General features: G+C 37.9%; 1 protein-coding gene across 2 annotated transcripts in view; it reads left to right on the plus strand.

Moving 5' to 3' along the window:
* Positions 1 to 20,678, plus strand: part of GULP1 (GULP PTB domain containing engulfment adaptor 1) — an 803,315-nt gene that overhangs the window by 61,482 nt on the left and 721,155 nt on the right. Inside the window, exon 1 of one of the 2 annotated variants that reach the window (XM_053698597.1) lies at positions 9,249 to 9,385. The exons of the other annotated variant lie outside the window; for it this stretch is intronic. The gene's annotated coding sequence lies outside the window, so the exon portion shown is untranslated. Of the gene's footprint in view, positions 1 to 9,248; positions 9,386 to 20,678 lie in introns of those variants that run through there. 2 annotated transcript variants of the gene reach the window in all.

Raw genomic sequence — 20,678 nt, forward strand, 5'->3', positions numbered from 1 at the left:
ATTACGAGTTGAGTGTTATTTAGCACTTTCGCTCACGTGCTAACTGTGCTTGAAGTAAACTTTTTACACATGTTCGGTTGAGCTCATATTACAAGTTGAAAGTAAAAATTTGTCACTTGCGCTCTAACCCGATGCGTGCAAAAAGACGAACTTATAATATCACGAGCGTATATACCCAAATGCATATTCTCAAGTGTTCTAACCCGACATGAAAATATGAATATTTCACATTCCAATGTTCTTCACATAGAAGAATGTGTTCTATTTATTCATAAATACATATGTCTACATATATCTGATGGTATTTTGGTACAATATATCTATACATATATATATATATATATATATATATATATATATATATATAGATAGATAGATAAAAACTTTAACTAAAAATACAAAAATAGAAGTGCACCTGACAACGTCTAATGCTCTACCTAGAGTGCTAGCAGTCCCAAAAATAAATGCAACAAAGTCAAATAGTAAGAAAAAGTGCCATGAGAAGAACTTGTCAAAGAAGGACAAAGACTGCACTCTAGATAAAAACTGCGCTTTATTACAAAACAGATTGAGTTGATTGGAAGCAAGTGGGAGATCAGACCTCTACCTACAGGATCACAAAGCAAGCATACATACAAGAATAACACATATAAAACACCAACAGAAGAATGTGTTGATGCGCTAGGGTCTCAAACTGCAGAATACCAATACAAAAGGCATGCAATATATGAGCTCAATGCAAAGTAATACAGCTGGCTAGTAATGTTAGCTATAATACTGTAGTCCAAAGAGGATGTATAGGTGAAGGAGGTTCCACCAATACTCCTATAACATCTGATGGTTAGTTGAGACAGTAAACAATTCCATTATACATCCAACATAGAAAGCATGATGGGGTGCAAGACTTAAAATAGCCGTACCTGACTACAAAATGCTTCATCCGCAAACTATAATGGGACTCTCAGTACCTTTTTCTTTGTTCGGTAACTTTGCTTAGGTAGGTCGGCGTCTTCACTTGTGAAATTAAAAACCCTGCTTCACAGATGCAGCATAGAATCACACACAGCTTAATGAGGCCCCTGTTCCAGCCCCTTGTGGGAGAAGTGAAATGCGTCATGCTCTGGAAATCGATGATGACTTAGTCGCTACGTCAAAAACAATATTATAGCTATAATTACTAGCCGGCCGGCTGTATTACTTTGCATTGAGCTCATATATTGCATGTCTTTTTTATTGGTATTATGTAGTTTGAGACCCTAGCGCATCCACACAGTCTTCTGTTGGTATTTTATATGTATTATTCTTGTATGTATGCTTGCTTTGTGATCCTGTAGGTAGAGGTCTGATCTCCCACTTGCTTCTAATCAACTCGATTTATTTTGTAATAAAGCACAGTTTTTATCTAGAGTGCAGCCTTTGTCCTTCTTTGACAAGTTCTTCTCATGGCACTTGTTATGACTATTTGACCTTGTTACTTGTGTGTGTGTGTGTGTGTGTATATATATATATATATATATATATATATATATATATATATATATATATATATATATATATATACATACATACATACATGATTATGGGTAAGACCAAGAAATATAGCTGTAATGTGCAGCAAATGCATCAGGGCAATAATTAAAAAGTTCCAGTCAACTGGAAAAGTTATGAATCAACCTGGAAGAGGACGTGTGTCCATATTGTCTCAATGCACTGTGGAGAGGATGATTCTAGTGGCCAAACTATCTCCAAGGATAATTATATGTAGACGTTATTTTCATTTTGGGGTCAGAAAATCTTGAAAACTACAATTCCGACGTCACCTACATCACCACAAGTTGTTTGGAAGGGTTTCAATAAAAATGCCTCTACTCTCATCCCAAAACAAACTCAAGCATCTTCAGTTTCCCAGACACTACTGGACCTTCCAATGGTATTGGGTTCTATGGTCAGATGAAACCAAAATATAGCTTTTTGGCAAAAAAACACCAGAGGTGGGTTTGGCGCACACATTGAGGTAGCCATATGGAAAAGTACCTTATGTCGACAGTTAAATTTGGTGGTGGTGTTTTTTTTAATGTTTTGGGCTGTTTTTTCTGCCAGAGGACCTGGACATTTTATTAGGATACATGGCATTGTGGACTCAGATATTAAATGGACACCTGCCTGCCTTTGACAGAAAGCTTAAAGTGGGCCATGGTTGGATCTTCCTGCAGGACAATGGTCCAAAACATACATCAAAATCAACACAAAAATAGTTTACTGACCATAAAATCAATGTCCTGCCATGGCCATCCCAGTCCACTGACTTGAACCCCATAGAAAACCTCTGGGGTGAACTAAAGAGGAGAGTCCACCAGCGTCAACTTTGAAATTTGAAGGATCTGGAGACATTCTGTATAGAGGGATCATCGCAGATCCCTTGTCATGTATTCTCCAACCTCATCAGGTATTATAGGAGAAAACTCAGAGCTGTTATCTTAGCAAAGCATCTTTGCTCATATTTACCAAGACTGCCAATATTAGTGGAGGGCACTCTATGTATGCATATGTATTTATTTGTTTATATGTGTATAATCTTTATATATTACGCATGCAAAATATTAAATCTCTTTACCTGCCTTTTTGTTTCTAACACCTGAGACCTTTGTATGTGTTTTGTGACACTTTTTTGTTTAGTGAAAGAGTTAACCAGAGCTATGAGGACACGCTAACCCTGATGAGCGTTAACTTAAATTTTGCTCAAGCAAACGCATAAACGATAGCTGTTCCACTTGTAATCTGGCACATTTTTGTATTATTTTTTTTTAGCAAAAACTGAGTCTTATATGCCCAAGCCTGTAAATTACCATGTTGCTAGTGTTTGTTGTAGGGATGCCAGAAGTTACAGCATTTAAAATTCAATGTTGCTTTTGACGCCTCAATAACATAGATTTGACCAAGATTGCTAATTCAGTTTTGTGAAATTGCCGAAGAGTTCTATTATTAGAACAAAATAATACTTTAATTTTTATGCATCTCTCATTCTATTTTAAACAACTTTACAATTTACTTAAAATTATCAATTTTGCTTCATTCTCTTTGTATTCTTTGTTGAAGGGGCAGCAATGCACTATTGGGAGCTAGCTAAATGCATAGAGTGAGACAATAACAAAAGACATATATGTACTGCCACCAATCAGCAGCTAGCTCATAGTAGTGTTCCTACTTATTCCTTAGCCTACCTAGGTATGCTTTTCAACATAGAATACTGAGAATGGTGCAAATGATTAAAAAGTTGCTTAAAATTGCATCGTATATTTAATCATGAAATTGTAATTATGACTTTAGTATTCTTTTAAATTACAGGAAAGATAGCAAAATAAATAAAGTATAATGCAAAATTATTTTATTAAATCTGTCATTCAGACAGGTGCACAAATATACTAGAAGATAAGAAAAAGCCAAGCACTTTCTATGCAAGGGACCGAATGGGGCTTCTAACAAGGCTGAAGCTTTCATCATTAATACAATACTAAACTAAACAATAAATAAAAGTCCATGTTATAACCACCTCTATAGCATATTACAATTAGAAGTGGGAAAATGTATAAAATCTGGTAAGGTCAGAGTTTGTTAATCAGATATGGAGATGTTTAAACAGCTTAATAAAGGTTTGTGTGGAACAAATTTTCTGTTGAAGTTGAAGAGAACCAGCTTTACCATGTTAATATTCTTATATTATAACAAATCATCCAGATACTATTTTGATAAAGAAAGAATTTAAATGTGCTTACATAAAAAAAAAAATGTTATAGAGTGAACAAGTATAGGCAAATGTGCTGAAACATTCACTTGCCATTACTGGTGATATATGGAGAAGGAATTCCATTATTTAATATGTTATAGGACTGATTCATTTGGACTTAGATAAATCTAATTATTCACGTGTTACTGCTTGTTTTTAAATTGGAATTTTTCTTGTTAAACCATAACAATACAAGATGTTGTAAGAATCTAAAATAAGGTAATACGGTTTTACAAAATAGGGAATATAGCAGAAAAACAAAAGTAAAGACCCAGAACCATATTCACATTTATGAAACTCAACAAATCAAATTACTGCCACAGTCATTGCTCCAGGGTATCCTTTATATTCCTTTTTAATTTACAATTATATTAAGCACATGTGTGAAATACAAAAAATCAACCTCAACAGAAAAAGCAATAGATGAGTTTTTGGAAAAAGCAATATAGCCAGTACCCGACAGGAAAATGATCACATTTTCAATTATTCAAAATAGTAAAAACTAATTCAGCAGCATACAATTAGCATTGTCTCGTCTCAAATAGAGAGGATTTTCTCTTTAATATATGGAATTGGCTAGTGATGCCAACAAATATTTAGTGAATGTGATGTTTTAGCAGATTGAATTCCAATTCCTTTAAAGACTTTACAGTCTGTAAGGAAATATCACAAAAGTTCCGATCAGCCAATAGAATGCGAGCTCAATCTGATTGGCTGATTGGATCAGCCAATCGGATTGAACTTGAATCTGATTGGCTGATTCAATCAGCCAATCAAGTTTTTCCTACCTTAATTCCGATTGGCTGATAGAATTGGCTGATAGAATTGAAGGGATGCCATCTTGGATGACGTCCCTTAAAGGAGCCTTCATTCGTCGGTAGTCCGTTGGTAAAGAAGGATGTTCCGCGTCGGCGGGATGAAGATTGAAGACTCCGCTTGGAAGATGACATCGCCCGGATAGAAGACTTCTTCAGCGCCTCTTGGAAGATGACATCGCCCGGATAGAAGACTTTTTCAGCGCCGCTTGGAGGATCACTTCATCGGATGGAAGATTTCTTCAGCGCCGCTTGGAGGATAACTTCTTCCGCTCCGGGTCTCCTCTTCGGTTCCATCGCTGCTCGGCTGAGTGAAGACGACTCAAGGTAGGATGATCTTCAGGGGATTAGTGTTAGGTTATTTTAAGGGGGGTTTGGGTTAGATTAGGGGTATGTGGGTGGTGGGTTTTAATGTTGGGGGGGTTGTATTTTTCTTTTACAGGCAAAAGAGCTGAATTCTTTGGGGCATGCCCCACAAAAGGTCCTTTTAAGGGCTGGTAAGGTAAAAGAGCTTTGAACTTTTTTAATTTAGAATAGGGTAGGGCATTTTTTTTATTTTGGGGGGCTTTGTTATTTTATTAGGGGGCTTAGATTAGGTGTAAATAGCTTAAAATTGTTGTAATACTTTTAAAATGTTTGTAACTTATTTTTTTATTTTTTGTAACTTAGCTTTTTTATTTTTTGTACTTTAGTTAGTTTATGTAATTGTATTTAATTGTAGTTATTTGAAGTTAATTTATTTAATTAATTTAATGATAGTGTAGTGTTAGGTGTAATTGTAACTTAAGTTAGTTTTTATTTTACGGGTTAATTTCTCTTTATTTTAGCTAGGTAAGCTATTAAATAGTTAATAACTATTTAATAGCTATTGTACCTAGTTAAAATAAATTGAAATTTGCCTGTAAAATAAAAATAAATCCTAACATAGCTACAATATAATTATTATTTATATTGTAGCTATATTAGTGTTTATTTTAAAGGTAAGTATTTAGTTTTAAATAGGATTAATTTAGTTCATAATAGAAATATTATTTAGATTTATTTAATTAATATTTAAGTTAGGATGTGTTAGGGTTAGTGTTAGACTTAGGTTTAGGGGTTAATAAATTTATTACAGTGGCGGCGGTGTAGTGGGGGGCAGGATAGGGGTTAATAAATGTATTATAGGTGGCGACGGTGTAGGGGGGCAGATTAGGGGTTAATAAATTTAATATAGGTTGCGGCAGGGTCCGGGAGCGGCGGTTTAGGGGTTAAACTATTTATTTAGTTGCGGCGAGGTGCGGGATCGGCAGGATAGGAGTTAATAACTTTATTATAGAGGGCGGCGGTATAGGGGGGGGGGCATGATAGGGGTTACTAGGTATAATGTAGGTGGTGGTGGGCTACGGGTGCGGCGGTTTAGGGGCTAATACATTTATTATAGTTGCGGTGGGCTCCGGGAGCGGCGGTTTAGGGGTTAATATGTATAGAGTAGCTTGCGGTGGGCTCTGGGAGCGGCGGTTTAGGGGGTAATAACTTTATTTAGTTGCGGCTGTGTAGGGGGGCAGATTAGGGGTGTTTAGACTCGGGGTACATGTTAGGGTGTTAGGTGCAGACATCTCCCATAGGAATCAATGGGATATCTGGCAGCAGCGAACTTGTACTTTCGCTATGGTCAGACTCCCATTGATTCCTATGGGATCCGCCGCCTCCAGGGTGGCGGTTTGAAAACCAGGTACGCTGGGCCGTAAAAGTGCCTAGCGTACCTGCTAGTTTTTTGATAACTAGCAAAAGTAGTCAGATTGTGCCGTACTTGTGTGCGGAACATCTGGAGTGACGTAAGAATCGATCTGTGTCGGACTGAGTCCGGCGGATTGAAGTTTACGTCACAAAATTCTACTTTTGCCGGTCTCTAGGGCTTGATAACTAAGGCGAATCAGCCTCACCACAAATACGCTGCAGAATTCCAGCGTATTTGAGGTTGACGGCTTGATAACTAGGCCCCTTTGTGTTTACCACATCAAATGGAAGTTTATTCCATGAATCCACCACCCTTTCTGTAAAAAAATGCTTCCTCAAATTTCTCCTGAATCTGCTACTTTAGATTGTGACCCCTTGTTTTGGCATTTATTTTTTGGTGAAAAATGCTTTCAGCTTCTATTTTATTAAGTCCCTTCATATATTTGAAGGTTTCTATCATGTCACCTCTTTCCCTTCTATCCTCTAAACTATACATATTTAGATCATAGAGTCTTTCTTTGTACGTTTTATATTTTAGACCATGTACCATTTTAGTAGCCCTCCTTCTAGTTTATTTATATCTTTCTGAAGATATGGTCTCCAGAACTGTACACAGTATTCCATATTTGGTCTAACTAATGATCTGCAAAGTGGCAAAAGGACCTTGCTATTTCTGCTACTAAAACCTCTTCCAATGCATCCAAGCATTTCACTGGCCTTGCTGACTGCACTGCTGCATTGTGTACCAAATTTTAAATCATCTGAAATAATAATTCCCAAGTCCCTTTCTTCTTTAATTACAGTCAGTAATATACCATTGAGACTATAATTGGCCTTTGGGTTTTTGGATCCTATATGCATAATTTTGCTCTTGGTAATATTAAATTTCATATCCCATTTATTTGACCAGTCCTCTAGTTTATTAATATCACAGTTCATTTGATCAACTCCTCCTGGAACATCTACCCTGTTACAAATTTTTGTATCATCAGCAAGCAAGCAAACCTTCCCCTTAAGCCCACTTCCAAAATCACTTATGAACATGTTAAACAAAACAGGCACAAGAATTGACCCTTGGGAAACACCACTAGTAACTGATGCCTCATTTGAATGTACTCCATTAATTGAAACCCTCTGTTGTCTATCTTTAAGCCAGCATTCTACCCACTTAACAATCTTGGCATCTATTCCAAGGCAATATATTTTGTGAATAAGTTTGTTGTGTGGGACAGTGTCAAATGCTTTGCTAAAGTCTAGATATGCAACATCTATGGCTCCTCCCTGGTCTATTATTTTAGTTACATGGTCAAAGAAATCAATTAGATTAGTCAGGCATGATCTTCCAGCAGTGAAACCACGCTGTCCTTTGTCTTCTAAGTTGTTTGTCTGAATGAAAGATACAAGTCTTTCCTTTAAAAGTGTTTCCATAAATTTCACTGCAATTGAGGTCAAACTGACTGGCCTATAGTTAGCAGACTCTTCCCTACTACACTTTTTATGAAGAGGGACTACATTGGCAATTTTCCAGTCTCTTGGAACAACTCCTGTTAGAAGTGACTGATTAAATAAATCAGCTAATTGAGTAGCTGTTACGGTTCAAAGTTCTTTTAGAACCCTTGGATGAATATTATCTGGATCCACAGACTTATTTACTTTTATTTTTGATAAAGCCCTTGAAACCTCTCCCTCGGTAAAAATAAAATTGCTACTCACATTATTATTTACATTAACATCCCTTAATAGAATCTCACTATCTTTACCATCTGTTGTAAAAACAGTGCATGAAAAAGAAGTGTTTTACGAGAGTATTCTGATTATTTTTTATGGCTAGAAATAATGGAACAAGGCCCAGGTATCTAACATTTGGAGCATCTAGCAAAAATTTGCAGTTTAATTTAAGAAAAGTTTCTTGGGATTTAATAAGCTTTATACACCAACTTCTGTTGTTTTTCTCCAAGGTCAGCAAATGAAGTTAAAAGCATTTGCAGATCATAAGCTTTTTATAATGTACTAGTCCTAAAGCCCGTTCACAAGGGCCATTTTTTGCAGTACAGTGGTCCCACCCCCTGCGCTCTTTACCTCCCCCTCTCTTTTGCTCTCTCTCTCCCTCCCCCTCTCTTTTGCTCTCTCTCGCCCCCTCTCTTTTGCGCTCTCTCCCCTTCTCTTTTGAGCTCTCTCTCTCCCCCTCTCTTTTGCGCTCTCTCTTTCCCCCTCTCTTTTGCTCTCTCTCTCCCCCCTCTCTTTTGCACTCTCTCTCTCCCCCTCTCTTTTGCGCACTCTCTCTCCCCCTCTATTTTACGCTCTCTCCCCCCTCTCTTTTGCCCTCTCTCTCTTCCCCCCTCTCTCTCTCTCTCTATCTCTCTCTCTCTCCCCCCCCTCTCTCCCCCTCTCTCTCTCCCCCCTCTCTCTCTTCCCCCTCTCTCTCTTCCCTCTATCTCTCTCTTCCCCCTCTCTCTCCCCCCTCTCTCTCTCCCCCTCCTCTCTCTCTCTCCTCTCTCTCCCCCCTCTCTATCCCTCTCCCCTCTCTATCTCTCTCCCCTCTATTGCGCGACCGCACCGGCCCCGCCCACTTCTGCCGCAGAGCGCAGATCAGCTAGGGACTCAAAGGCCAGGTGTGTTTGTCCTCGTGCTGTCTCTACTGCGCATGACAGCTTCGGACAAACACACTTGGCCTTTTATTATATAGGATTGTATTTCTAGCAAATTAATTGCTATTTATGAATTTAAACCAATAGCTTTTGTTTTGTAGACTAAGTGGCTATAGACAAACCAGAATTTCACAGAATATAGTAGAGATATAATTAAACTATGATTTAATGTAAAACTAATGTAATAATTGTTAAACTTATTTTTTAATATAAAAATTAAAAGGATTTTATAACTTTCTCTGAACATTTGTTCCGTCCACAGCCACCAGCCAAGATTTTCAAGGGCTTTCTCTTTCATTATTCTGATGTACCAGGTGTCCTGTCAATGATCTGTTTTACTAGAAACAAAAGGACAATTGAGATTGTTTTCGTTTTTTTGGCTACAATGGCATAATGCCATTCTGGAGCAACATGCACAGGTACAATTGTTGGTATAAAATGTATAAATGTAAAGTTAGTTTTAGTGTTTCAAGTTATTATAATAAACATAAGTTAGATTTATTTTGTTTAATGCCCTGAATCTATTCTATCTATCAGAATTCAATATTTCTGCGCCCCTTTACATGGATGGTATTGATATGCACCTAGCTAAAGCAAGTGAGTCTCTAACCCATAATTAGATTTGGGGTAAGCAAGATCTGGTGTTGAGATACATTATAAAACTAAACGGGCTTATAACTTTAATCTGCCATCATAATATATGTTTGTATGTTAAAATTAAAAACAAATAGAAGTGATCTATGAACTTTTGCATGTGCAGAATAGCTTTGGAAATGTAAAATTAATTACATACAGTATTAGTTTTTATAAAATCATTTAATCTTTAGTATTATACAGATAATTAAATTAAATTCACAATGCACTGAAGGAATACATTATTATAACATATTACAGTTATATGAATGTAAGCTTGAAAACGTAATGACAGTTCAATTCTTAATCTTACATTTTAAATAGTGTATCCATTTTGAAGCTTGATTATTAGCACTAGCCTAGGTACAAATCCTCCTGTTATCCTGAGCTGATAAGCATTTTATTGGCTTAGAACACATCTGTAACATTTTTACTAAACCCTTTTATCAAACAGAAATAAAGAATCATATGAATGCTCTGTTGACAATGACACCATGCCTAACATTAGTAGAAATGTACCCCCCTACATATTGGGGTGAGGGTCACATGATCACACTGGTTTAATGTGTTGGAAGAGGGTTAAATACCAGTGACATTTTTAATTAAGATGTTTTATGAACCTCCCACATACCTATAAAAACCATAACACTCATAATCCTTTCTCTTTCTAATATAACTCAAACACAACCACCAATTAATTGTGGCATGCTTGATTGTTGTGTCCTCCAATTACTGTTACCCACATTTTCATTCCCCTTGGGTACAGTTACCAAGCAGTTACCCTTTACTGCACTCCCCACAGCAGTTACTCACCTGTGAAACCCTTGGGTGCTGCATTCCTACATTGTCTAGTAAATTATTTGTTAACATGTGCACCAGTGTTTTGTTGCTTGAGAATTAATTTCCTTAAAAAGTTAAATATTGGTTGGCCTGAGATAGCTCTTTTAATGAGACTTTGGGGCCTAGTTATCAAGCCGTCAACCTCAAATACGCTGGAATTCTGCAGCGTATTTGTGGCGAGGCTGATTCGCCTTAGTTATCAAAGGCTAGAGACCGGCAAAAGTAGAATTTTGTGACGTAAGCTTCGATCGGCCGGACTCAGTCCGACACAGATCGATTCTTACATCACTCCAGATGTTCCGCACACAAGTACGGCACAATCTGACTACTTTTGCTAGTTATCAAAAAACTAGCAGGTACGCTCAGCACTTTTCCGGCCCAGCGTACCTGGTTTTCAAACCGCCACCCTGGAGGCGGCGGATCCCATAGGAATCAATGGGAGTCTGAGCATAGCGAAAGTACAAGTTCGCTGCTGCCAGACATCCCATTGATTCCTATGGGAGATGTCTGCACCTAACACCCTAACATGTACCCCGAGTCTAAACACCACTAATCTGTCCCCCCTACACCGCCGTGACTAAATAAAGTTATTACCCCCTAAACCGCCGCTCCCGGAGCCCACTGCAAGCTACTCTATACATATTAACCCCTAAACCGCTGCTCCCGGAGCCCACCGCAACTATAATATATGTATTAACCCCTAAACCGCCACTCACGGACCCTGCCGCAACCTATATTAAATTTATTAACCCCTAACCTGCCCCCCTACACCGTCACCACCTATAATACATTTATTAACCCTATCCTGCCCCCCACTACACTGCCGCCACTGTAATACATTTATTAACCCCTAAACCTAAGTCTAACACTAACCCTAACACCCCTCTAACTTAAATATTAATTAAATAAATCTAAATAATATTTCTATTATGAACTAAATTAATCCTATTTAAAACTAAATACTTACCTTTAAAATAAACCCTAATATAGCTACAATATAAATAATAATTATATTGTAGCTATTTTAGGATTTATTTTTATTTTGCAGGCAAATTTCAATTTATTTTAACTAGGTACAATAGCTATTACATAGTTATTAACTATTTAATAGCTTACCTAGCTAGAAAGAGAAATTAACCTGTAAAATAAAAACTAACCTAAGTTACAATTACACCTAACACTACACTATACTTAAATAAATTATTCCTATTTAAAACTAAATACTTACCTGTAAAATAAACCCGGATGGAAGACTTCTTCAGCGCCGCTTGGAGGATAACTTCTGCCGCTCCGGGGCTCCTCTTCGGTTCCATCGCTGCTCGGCTGAGTGAAGACAACTCAAGGTAGGATGATCTTCAGGGGATTAGTGTTAGGTTATTTTAAGGGGGGTTTGGGTTAGATTAGGGGTATGTGGGTGGTGGGTTTTAAGGGCTGGTAAGGTAAAAGAGCTTTGAACTTTTTTAATTTAGAATAGGGTAGGGCATTTTTTATTTTGGGGGGGTTTGTTATTTTATTAGGGGGCTTAGATTAGGTGTAAGTAGCTTAAAATTGTTGTAATATTTTTAAAATGTTTGTAACTTATTTTTTTTATTTTTGTAACTTAGCTTTTTTATTTTTTGTACTTTAGTTTATGTAATTGTATTTAATTGTAGTTATTTGTAGTTAATTTATTTAATTAATTTAATGATAGTGTAGTGTTAGGTTTAATTGTAACTTAGGTTAGGATTTATTTTACAGGTAATTTTGTATTTCTTTTAGCTAGGTAGTTATTAAATAGTTAATAACTATTCTAACTAGCTAAAATAAATACAAAGTTACCTGTAAAATAAATATAAATCCTAAGATAGCTACAATGTAATTATTAATTACATTGTAGCTATCTTAGGCCTAGATTTGGAGTTTTGCGGTAGCCGTGAAAACCAGCGTTAGAGGCTCCTAACGCTGGTTTTAGGCTACCGCCGGTATTTGGAGTCAGTCAAAAAAGGGTCTAACGCTCACTTTTCAGCCGCGACTTTTCCATACCGCAGATCCCCTTACGTCAATTGCGTATCCTATCTTTTCAATGGGACCTTTCTAACTCCGGTATTTAGAGTCGTGTCTGAAGTGAGCGTTAGAAATCTAACGACAAAACTCCAGCCGCAGAAAAAAGTCAGGAGTTAAGAGCTTTCTGGGCTAACGCCGGTTCATAAAGCTCTTAACTACTGTTCTCTAAAGTACACTAACACCCATAAACTACCTATGTACCCCTAAACCGAGGTCCCCCCACATCGCCGCCACTCGATTAATTTTTTTTAACCCCTAATCTGCCGACCGCCACCTACGATATACTTATGTACCCCTAATCTGCTGCCCCTAACACCGCCGACCCCTGTATTATATTTATTAACCCCTAACCTGCCCCCCACAACGTCGCCGCCAGTTACCTACAATAATTAACCCCTAATCTGCCGACCGCAAAGCGCCGTCACCTACATTATAACCATGTACCCCTAATCTGCTGCCCCTAACACCGCCGACCCCTATATTATATTTATTAACCCCTAATCTGCCGTCCTCAACATCGCCTCCACCTGCCTACACTTATTAACCCCTAATCTGCCGACCGGACCGCACCACTATTATAATAAAGTTATTAACCCCTAATCCGCCTCACTAACCCTATAATAAATAGTATTAACCCCTAATCTGCCCTCCCTAACATCGCCGACACCTAACTTCAAACATTAACCCCTAATCTGCCGACCGGAGCTCACCGCTATTCTAATAAATGTATTAACCCCTAAAGCTAAGTCTAACCCTAACACTAACACCCCCCCTAAGTTAAATATAATTTTTATCTAACGAAATAAATTAACTCTTATTAAATAAATTATTCCTATTTAAAGCTAAATACTTACCTGTAAAATAAATCCTAATATAGCTACAATATAAATTATAATTATATTATAGCTATTTTAGGATTTATATTTATTTTACAGGTAACTTTGTATTTATTTTAACCAGGTACAATAGCTATTAAATAGTTAATAACTATTTAATAGCTACCTAGTTAAAATAATTACAAAATTACCTGTAAAATAAATCCTAACCTAAGTTACAATTAAACCTAACACTACACTATCAATAAATTAATTAAATAAAATACCTACAATTATCTACAATTAAACCTAACACTACACTATCAATAAATTAATTAAATACAATACCTACAAATAACTACAATGAAATAAACTAACTAAAGTACAAAAAATAAAAAATAAATAAGTTACAAAAAATAAAAAAATATTTACAAACATAAGAAAAATATTACAACAATTTTAAACTAATTACACCTACTCTAAGCCCCCTAATAAAATAACAAAGCCCCCCAAAATAAAAAAATGCCCTACCCTATTCTAAATTACTAAAGTTCAAAGCTCTTTTACCTTACCAGCCCTGAACAGGGCCCTTTGCGGGGCATGCCCCAAGAAGTTCAGCTCTTTTGCCTGTAAAAAAAAACATACAATACCCCCCCCAACATTACAACCCACATACCCCTAATCTAACCCAAACCCCCCTTAAATAAACCTAACACTAAGCCCCTGAAGATCTTCCTACCTTATCTTCACCATACCAGGTTCACCGATCGATCCAGAAGAGCTCCTCCGATGTCCTGATCCAAGCCCAAGCGGGGGGCTGAAGAGGTCCATGATCCGGCTGAAGTCATCATCCAAGCGGGAGCTGAAGAGATCCATGATCCGGATGAAGTCTTCATCCTAGCAGGAGCTGAAGAGATCCATGATCCGGATGAAGTCTTCTATCAACGGCATCTTCAATCTTCTTTCTTCGGGAGCCATCATCTTCCATCCGACGCGGAACATCCTCTTCTCCCGACGCCTACTAGCCGAATGACGGTTCCTTTAAATGACGTCATCCAAGATGGCATCCCTCGAATTCCGATTGGCTGATAGGATTCTATCAGCCAATCGAAATTAAGGTAGGAATATTCTGATTGGCTGATGGAATCAGCCAATCAGAATCAAGTTGAATCCGATTGGCTGATCCAATCAGCCAATCAGATTGAGCTTGCATTCTATTGGCTGATCGGAACAGCCAATAGAATGCGAGCTCAATCTAATTGGCTGATTGGATCAGCCAATCGGATTGAACTTTATTCTGATTGGCTGATTCCATCAGCCAATCAGAATATTCCTACCTTAATTCCGATTGGCTGATAGAATCCTATCAGCCAATCGGAATTCGAGGGATGCCATCTTGGATGACATCATTTAAAGGAACCGTCATTCGTCGTTCAGTCGTCGGCCAGGATGGATGTTCCGCGTCGGAGGTCTTCAGGATGCTGCCGCTCCGTTCCGGATGGATGATGATAGAAGATGCCTCTTGGATGAAGACTTCAATTGGATGGAAGACCTCTTCTGCCCCGCTTGGATGAAGACTTCTACCGGATGGAGGACCTCTTCTTGCTCCGCTTGGATGAAGAATTTGGCTCGGCTGGGTGAAGACGACTCAAGGTAGGGAGATCTTCAGGGGCTTAGTGTTAGGTTTATTTAAGGGGGGTTTGAGTTAGATTAGGGGTATGTGGGTGGTGGGTTGTAATGTTGGGGGGGTATTGTATGTTTTTTTTTACAGGCAAAAGAGCTGAACTTCTTGGGGCATGCCCGCAAAGGGCCCTGTTCAGGGCTGGTAAGGTAAAAGAGCTTTGAACTTTAGTAATTTAGAATAGGGTAGGGCATTTTTTTATTTTGAGGGGCTTTGTTATTTTATTAGGGGCTTAGAGTAGGTGTAATTAGTTTAAAATTGTTGTAATATATTTCTAATGTTTGTAAATATTTTTTTATTTTTTGTAACTTAGTTCTTTTTTATTTTTTGTACTTTAGCTAGTTTATTTCATTGTATTTATTTGTAGGAATTGTATTTAATTTATTTATTGATAGTGTAGTGTTAGGTTTAATTGTAACTTAGGTTAGGATTTATTTTACAGGTAAATTTGTAATTATTTTAACTATTTTCTAGTTTTTAACTATTTAATAGCTATTGTATCTGGTTAAAATAAATACAAAGTTACCTGTAAAATAAATATTAATCCTAAAATAGCTATAATATAATTATAATTTATATTGTAGCTATATTAGGATTTATTTTACAGGTAAGTATTTAGCTTTAAATAGGAATAATTTATTTAATAAGAGTTAATTAATTTCGTTAGATTAAAATTATATTTAATTTAGGGGGATGTTAGTGTTAGGGTTAGACTTAGCTTTAGGGGTTAATACATTTATTAGAATAGCGGTGAGCTCCAGTCGGCAGATTTGGGGTTAATAATTGAAGTTAGGTGTCGGCGATGTTAGGGAGGGCAGATTAGGGGTTAATACTATTTATTATAGGGTTAGTGAGGCGGATTAGGGGTTAATAACTTTATAATAATAGCGGTGCGGTCCGGTCTGCAGATTAGGGGTTAATAAGTGTAGGCAGGTGGAGGCGACGTTGTGGGGGGCAGATTAGGGGTTAATAAATATAATATAGGGGTTGGCGGTGTTAGGGGCAGCAGATTAGGGGTACATAGGGATAATGTAAGTAGCGACGGTTTACGGAGCGGCAGATTAGGGGTTAATAATAATATGCAGGGGTCAGCGATAGCGGGGGCGGCAGATTAGGGGTTAATAAGTGTAAGGTTAGGGGTGTTTAGACTCGGGGTACATGTTAGAGTGTTAGGTGCAGACGTAGGAAGTGTTTCCCCATAGGAAACAATGGGGCTGCGCTAGGAGCTGAACGCGGCTTTTTTGCAGGTGTTAGGTTTTTTTTCAGCTCAAACAGCCCCATTGTTTTCTATGGGGGAATCGTGCACAAGCAGGTTTTTGAGGCTGGCCGCGTCCGTAAGTAACTCTGGTATCGAGAGTTGAAGTTGCGTTAAATATGCTCTACGCTCCTTTTTTGGAGCCTAACGCAGCCATTCTGTGGACTCTCAATACCAGAGTTATTTTAAAGGTGCGGCCAGAAAAAAGCCAGCGTTAGGTACGCGAGTCGTTACCGACAAAACTCTAAATCTAGCCGTTAGGGTTTATTTTACAGGTAAGTATTTAGTTTTAAATAGGAAAACTATTTAATAGCTATTGTACCTAGTTAAAATAAATTGAAATTTGCCTGTAAAATAAAAATAAATCCTAAGATAGCTACAATATAATTATTATTTATATTGTAGTTATATTAGGGTTTATTTTAAAGGTAAGTATTTAGTTTTAAATAGGATTAATTTAGTTCATAATAGAAATATTATTTAGATTTATTTAATTAATATTTAAGTTAGGGGGGTGTTAGGGTTAGTGTTAGACTTAGGTTTAGGAGTTAATAAATTTATTACAGTGGCAGCGGTGTAGTGGGGGGCAGGATAGGGGTTAATACATTTATTATAGGTGGCGACGGTGTAGGGGGGGCAGGATAGGGGTTAATAAATTTAATATAGGTTGCGGCGGGGTCAGGGAGCGGCGGTTTAGGGGTTAAACTATTTATTTAGTTGCGGCGAGGTGCGGGATCAGCAGGATAGGGGTTAATAACTTTATTATAGAGGGCGACGGTATGGGGGGGCATGATAGGGGTTACTAGGTATAATGTAGGTGGCAGCAGTGTCCGGTTGCGGCGGTTTAGGGGTTAATACATTTACAAGAGTGCGGCGGGGTCTAGGAGTGGTGGTTTAGGGGTTAGTAACTTTATTTAGTTGCGGGGGGCTCCGGGGGCGCCGGTATAGGGGGTAGAACAGTGTAGTTTAGTGTGGGTGCTTAGTGACAGGCTAGCAAGAAAGCTGTAGAAAAGCCGAAGAGCAGCGAGATCGAATAAGTGATAACTCTCACAGTCCACTGCTCATCGCCCCGTACTTCGTGCGCGGCTTTTTGACAGCTTTTTTGATAACTTAGGCAAATTTTTGCAGGTCCGCGGCGGCGATGTGAGGCGAGCTTAGGCGGGCGTATTGGGCCGGTGAAGACAGGTAAAATAGACATGTTGATAACTACCCCCCTTACTGTAAGTGTTTCGGAATCTTCCTTCTCTGATTTCAGATTTCTCTGATCCAAAAGGAGATTTAACTCTCTTATAAATAGCTGTATGTCATTATTTTATCAGTCTACACAACGGGATGTTTAGACCATTGGTCATTATAGAATCTAGCTGTTTCTTAGGGCTTGAGGATCTAAAGCTGTCTACTCAGGTGAGATGATCTAAGAAGTCTCATCAAGAAGGGGAGGTCCCTCAAAGAATTTTAGAAATGCAAATTTTGGATTGATAGACTCTGCTGAGTCAATGGGCCATATTTATCAATCTTTGTATGGAGCTTGATGCCCCGTGCTCGCTGGGAACAGAAGTTCTAAAGACCGCTGCTCCATAACCTGTCCGCCTGCTCTGAAGTGGTGGACAGAAATAGTCAGAAATCAACCCTATCATATATGATCAAGTTGATTGACACCCCCTGCTAGCGGCCAATTGGCCGCAAATCTGCAGGGGGTGGTATTGCACCAGCAATTCACAAAAACTGCTGGTGCAATGATAAATGCCTAGAGCGTATTCTGTCGGCATTTATCGATGTGCAGCGGACATGTCCGCTCGCACCATCATAAATAGGCCCCATATAAATTATATTTTACAATATAAGGTCTATTTCACTCCATGCCAGTGAGTTTTTGGATCATCGGGCCCTAAATATGTTGTTGAGCTGTGCCTATATTTGCCTAGATTTAGAGTTTTGTCGGTAAAGACTCACGTAGCTAACGTAGCTTTTTTTCCCAACGCACCCTTAAGACAACGCTGGTATTTAGAGTTGTCTGAAGGGCTGCGTTAGGCTCCAAAAAGGGTGCGTTGAACCTAATTTACCGCCACTTCAACTCTCAATACCAGCGTTGCTTATGGTAGCGGTAAGCTGGCAAAACGTGCTCGTGCACGATTCCCCCATAGGAAACAATGGGGCAGTTTGGGATGAAAAAAAAAACTAACATCTGCAAAAAAGCTTCCAACGCAGCCCAATTGTTTCCTATGGGGAAACACTCTGTAAGTCTGCACCTAACACCCTAACATGAACCCCGAGTCTAAACACCCCTAACCTTACACTTATTAACCCCTAATCTGCCGCCCCCGCTATCGCTGACACCTGCATTATACAATTAACCCCTAATCTGCCGCTCCGTACACCGCCGCAACCTACATTATCCCTATGTACACCTAATCTGCTGCCCCTAACATCGCTGACACCTACATAATATTTAGTGTAGTGTTTAATTGTAACTTAGGTTAGGATTTATTTTACAGGTAATTTTGTTATTATTTTAACTAGGTATCTATTAAATAGTTAATAACTATTTAATAGCTATTGTAGCTAGTTAAAATAAATACAAAGTTGCCTGTAAAATAAATATAAATCCTAAAATAGCTACAATATAATTATTTGTTATATTGTAGCTAGTTTAGGGTTTATTTTACAAGTAAGTATTTAGTTTTAAATAGGAATACTTTAGTTAATAAGAGTTAATTTATTTTGTTAGATTAAAATTATATTTAATTTAGGGGGGTGTTAGGGTTAGGGTTAGACTTAGCTTTATGGATTAATACATTTATTAGAGTAGCGGCGAGGTCCGGTTGGCAGATTAGGGGTTAATAAGTGTAGTTAGGTGGCGACGACATTGGGGGGGGCAGATTAGGGGATAATAAATATTATGTAGGTGTTGGCGATGTTAGGGGCAGCCGATTAGGGGTTCAGAGGTATAATGTAGGTTGCAGCGGTGTGCGGTCGGCAGATTAGGGGTTACAAATATTTCTTATAGTGGCAGCGATGTGGGGGGACCTCGGTTTAGGGGTACATAGGTAGTTTATGTTTGTTAGTGTACTTTAGAGCACCGTAGTTAAGAGCTTTATAAACCGGTTTTAGCCCATAAAGCTCTTAACTACTGACTTTTTTTTGCAGCTGGAGTATTGTCGGTAGAGGGTCTACTGCTCATTTCAGCCAAGACTCTAAATACCGGCGTTAGGAAGATCCCATTGTAAAGAAAGATAGGATACGCAATTGGCGTAAGGGGATCTGCGGTATGGAAAAGTCACGGCTTGAAAGCAAGCGTTAGACCCTTTCCTGGCTGACTCTAAATACCAGCGGGTGGCCAAAAGCAGCGTTAGGACCCCTTAACGCTGCTTTTGACGGCTAACGCAGAACTCTAAATCTAGGCGATTGTTTTTAAAAGTTACTGTTAAAATTACTATTAAAGATGGGCTTTCAACATGTTATCCTCCTCTTTTGGGGTTTCTTACATCTATATTAGTTTGCATTATGAAATTTAGGCCAATGTGATTCAAAAATGAATTCTAAATATCTCTATATCATTCTATTATTGTGTGTGTAACATAGTGCTAGCAAGAGATAACATTATGAAAAAAAACTGTACAGCACCTTAATTGTAATATTTCTCAAAACGCAGCAAAGTCTATAAACAAAGTTTTGTTGTGTCCTATTCCTTATTATAAGTATTGAACAGGGAAATATTAAATTCTTACAGTGCACACTTTTTTACTAAATTGCTTTTCTAAACCAGAAACCCATGTTTTTATTTATTTTTTATAATATTAGATGTGGTGCACATGTGCTAGGTTAACACATTTGGCTTTTTTCTTTCTTTAAGGGTAAACTGTACAACACAGCTGTTTTTTTTAAGATACAAAAGTCTCCCATTTATAAGCTAATCTCAGGCATTCGAATTGGCATGGAGCATAATGGAGAATTATACTATGTAATTTGTTAACTGCATTGCTAGAATGACATTTACTCATTCTCATTATGGAGCAGCGTTAGGACAAAGTAAACTATAATAATTGCTATTTTAGTTAGGAATGGGTGCTGTGCTTTCTGCTGCTGCCGGAGCACAATAAAATAAAACCTATTTAGTACTGTCATGATTTTCTGAAGTGTGTATTGTACTAGATGTTCATTATTCATTATTTTGAGAGTTTCAGACTATCCTGTAAAACTGAGAGACTACTAAATAGCTTGTTTATACAGTGTATGCTCACAATTGTTTCTTCATAGCCTGGCAAACTGTAGATACATTTCTGTGTGTATTGAAAATATAGCACAAGCTATGGCTGTTGAAATGTTTGTGTGTGTTTTATTTTAAGATTTGCTTTCACTTATTCATAAGCAAAGCAGACTTTTATTATTGTGTAAATTAATAATCGGACTAACCTTATTTATGCAGTCAATTTGTCAAACTGGGA

Source organism: Bombina bombina, chromosome 1 (genome assembly GCF_027579735.1).
Source record: "Bombina bombina isolate aBomBom1 chromosome 1, aBomBom1.pri, whole genome shotgun sequence".
NCBI classification, from domain to species: Eukaryota; Metazoa; Chordata; class Amphibia; order Anura; family Bombinatoridae; genus Bombina; species Bombina bombina.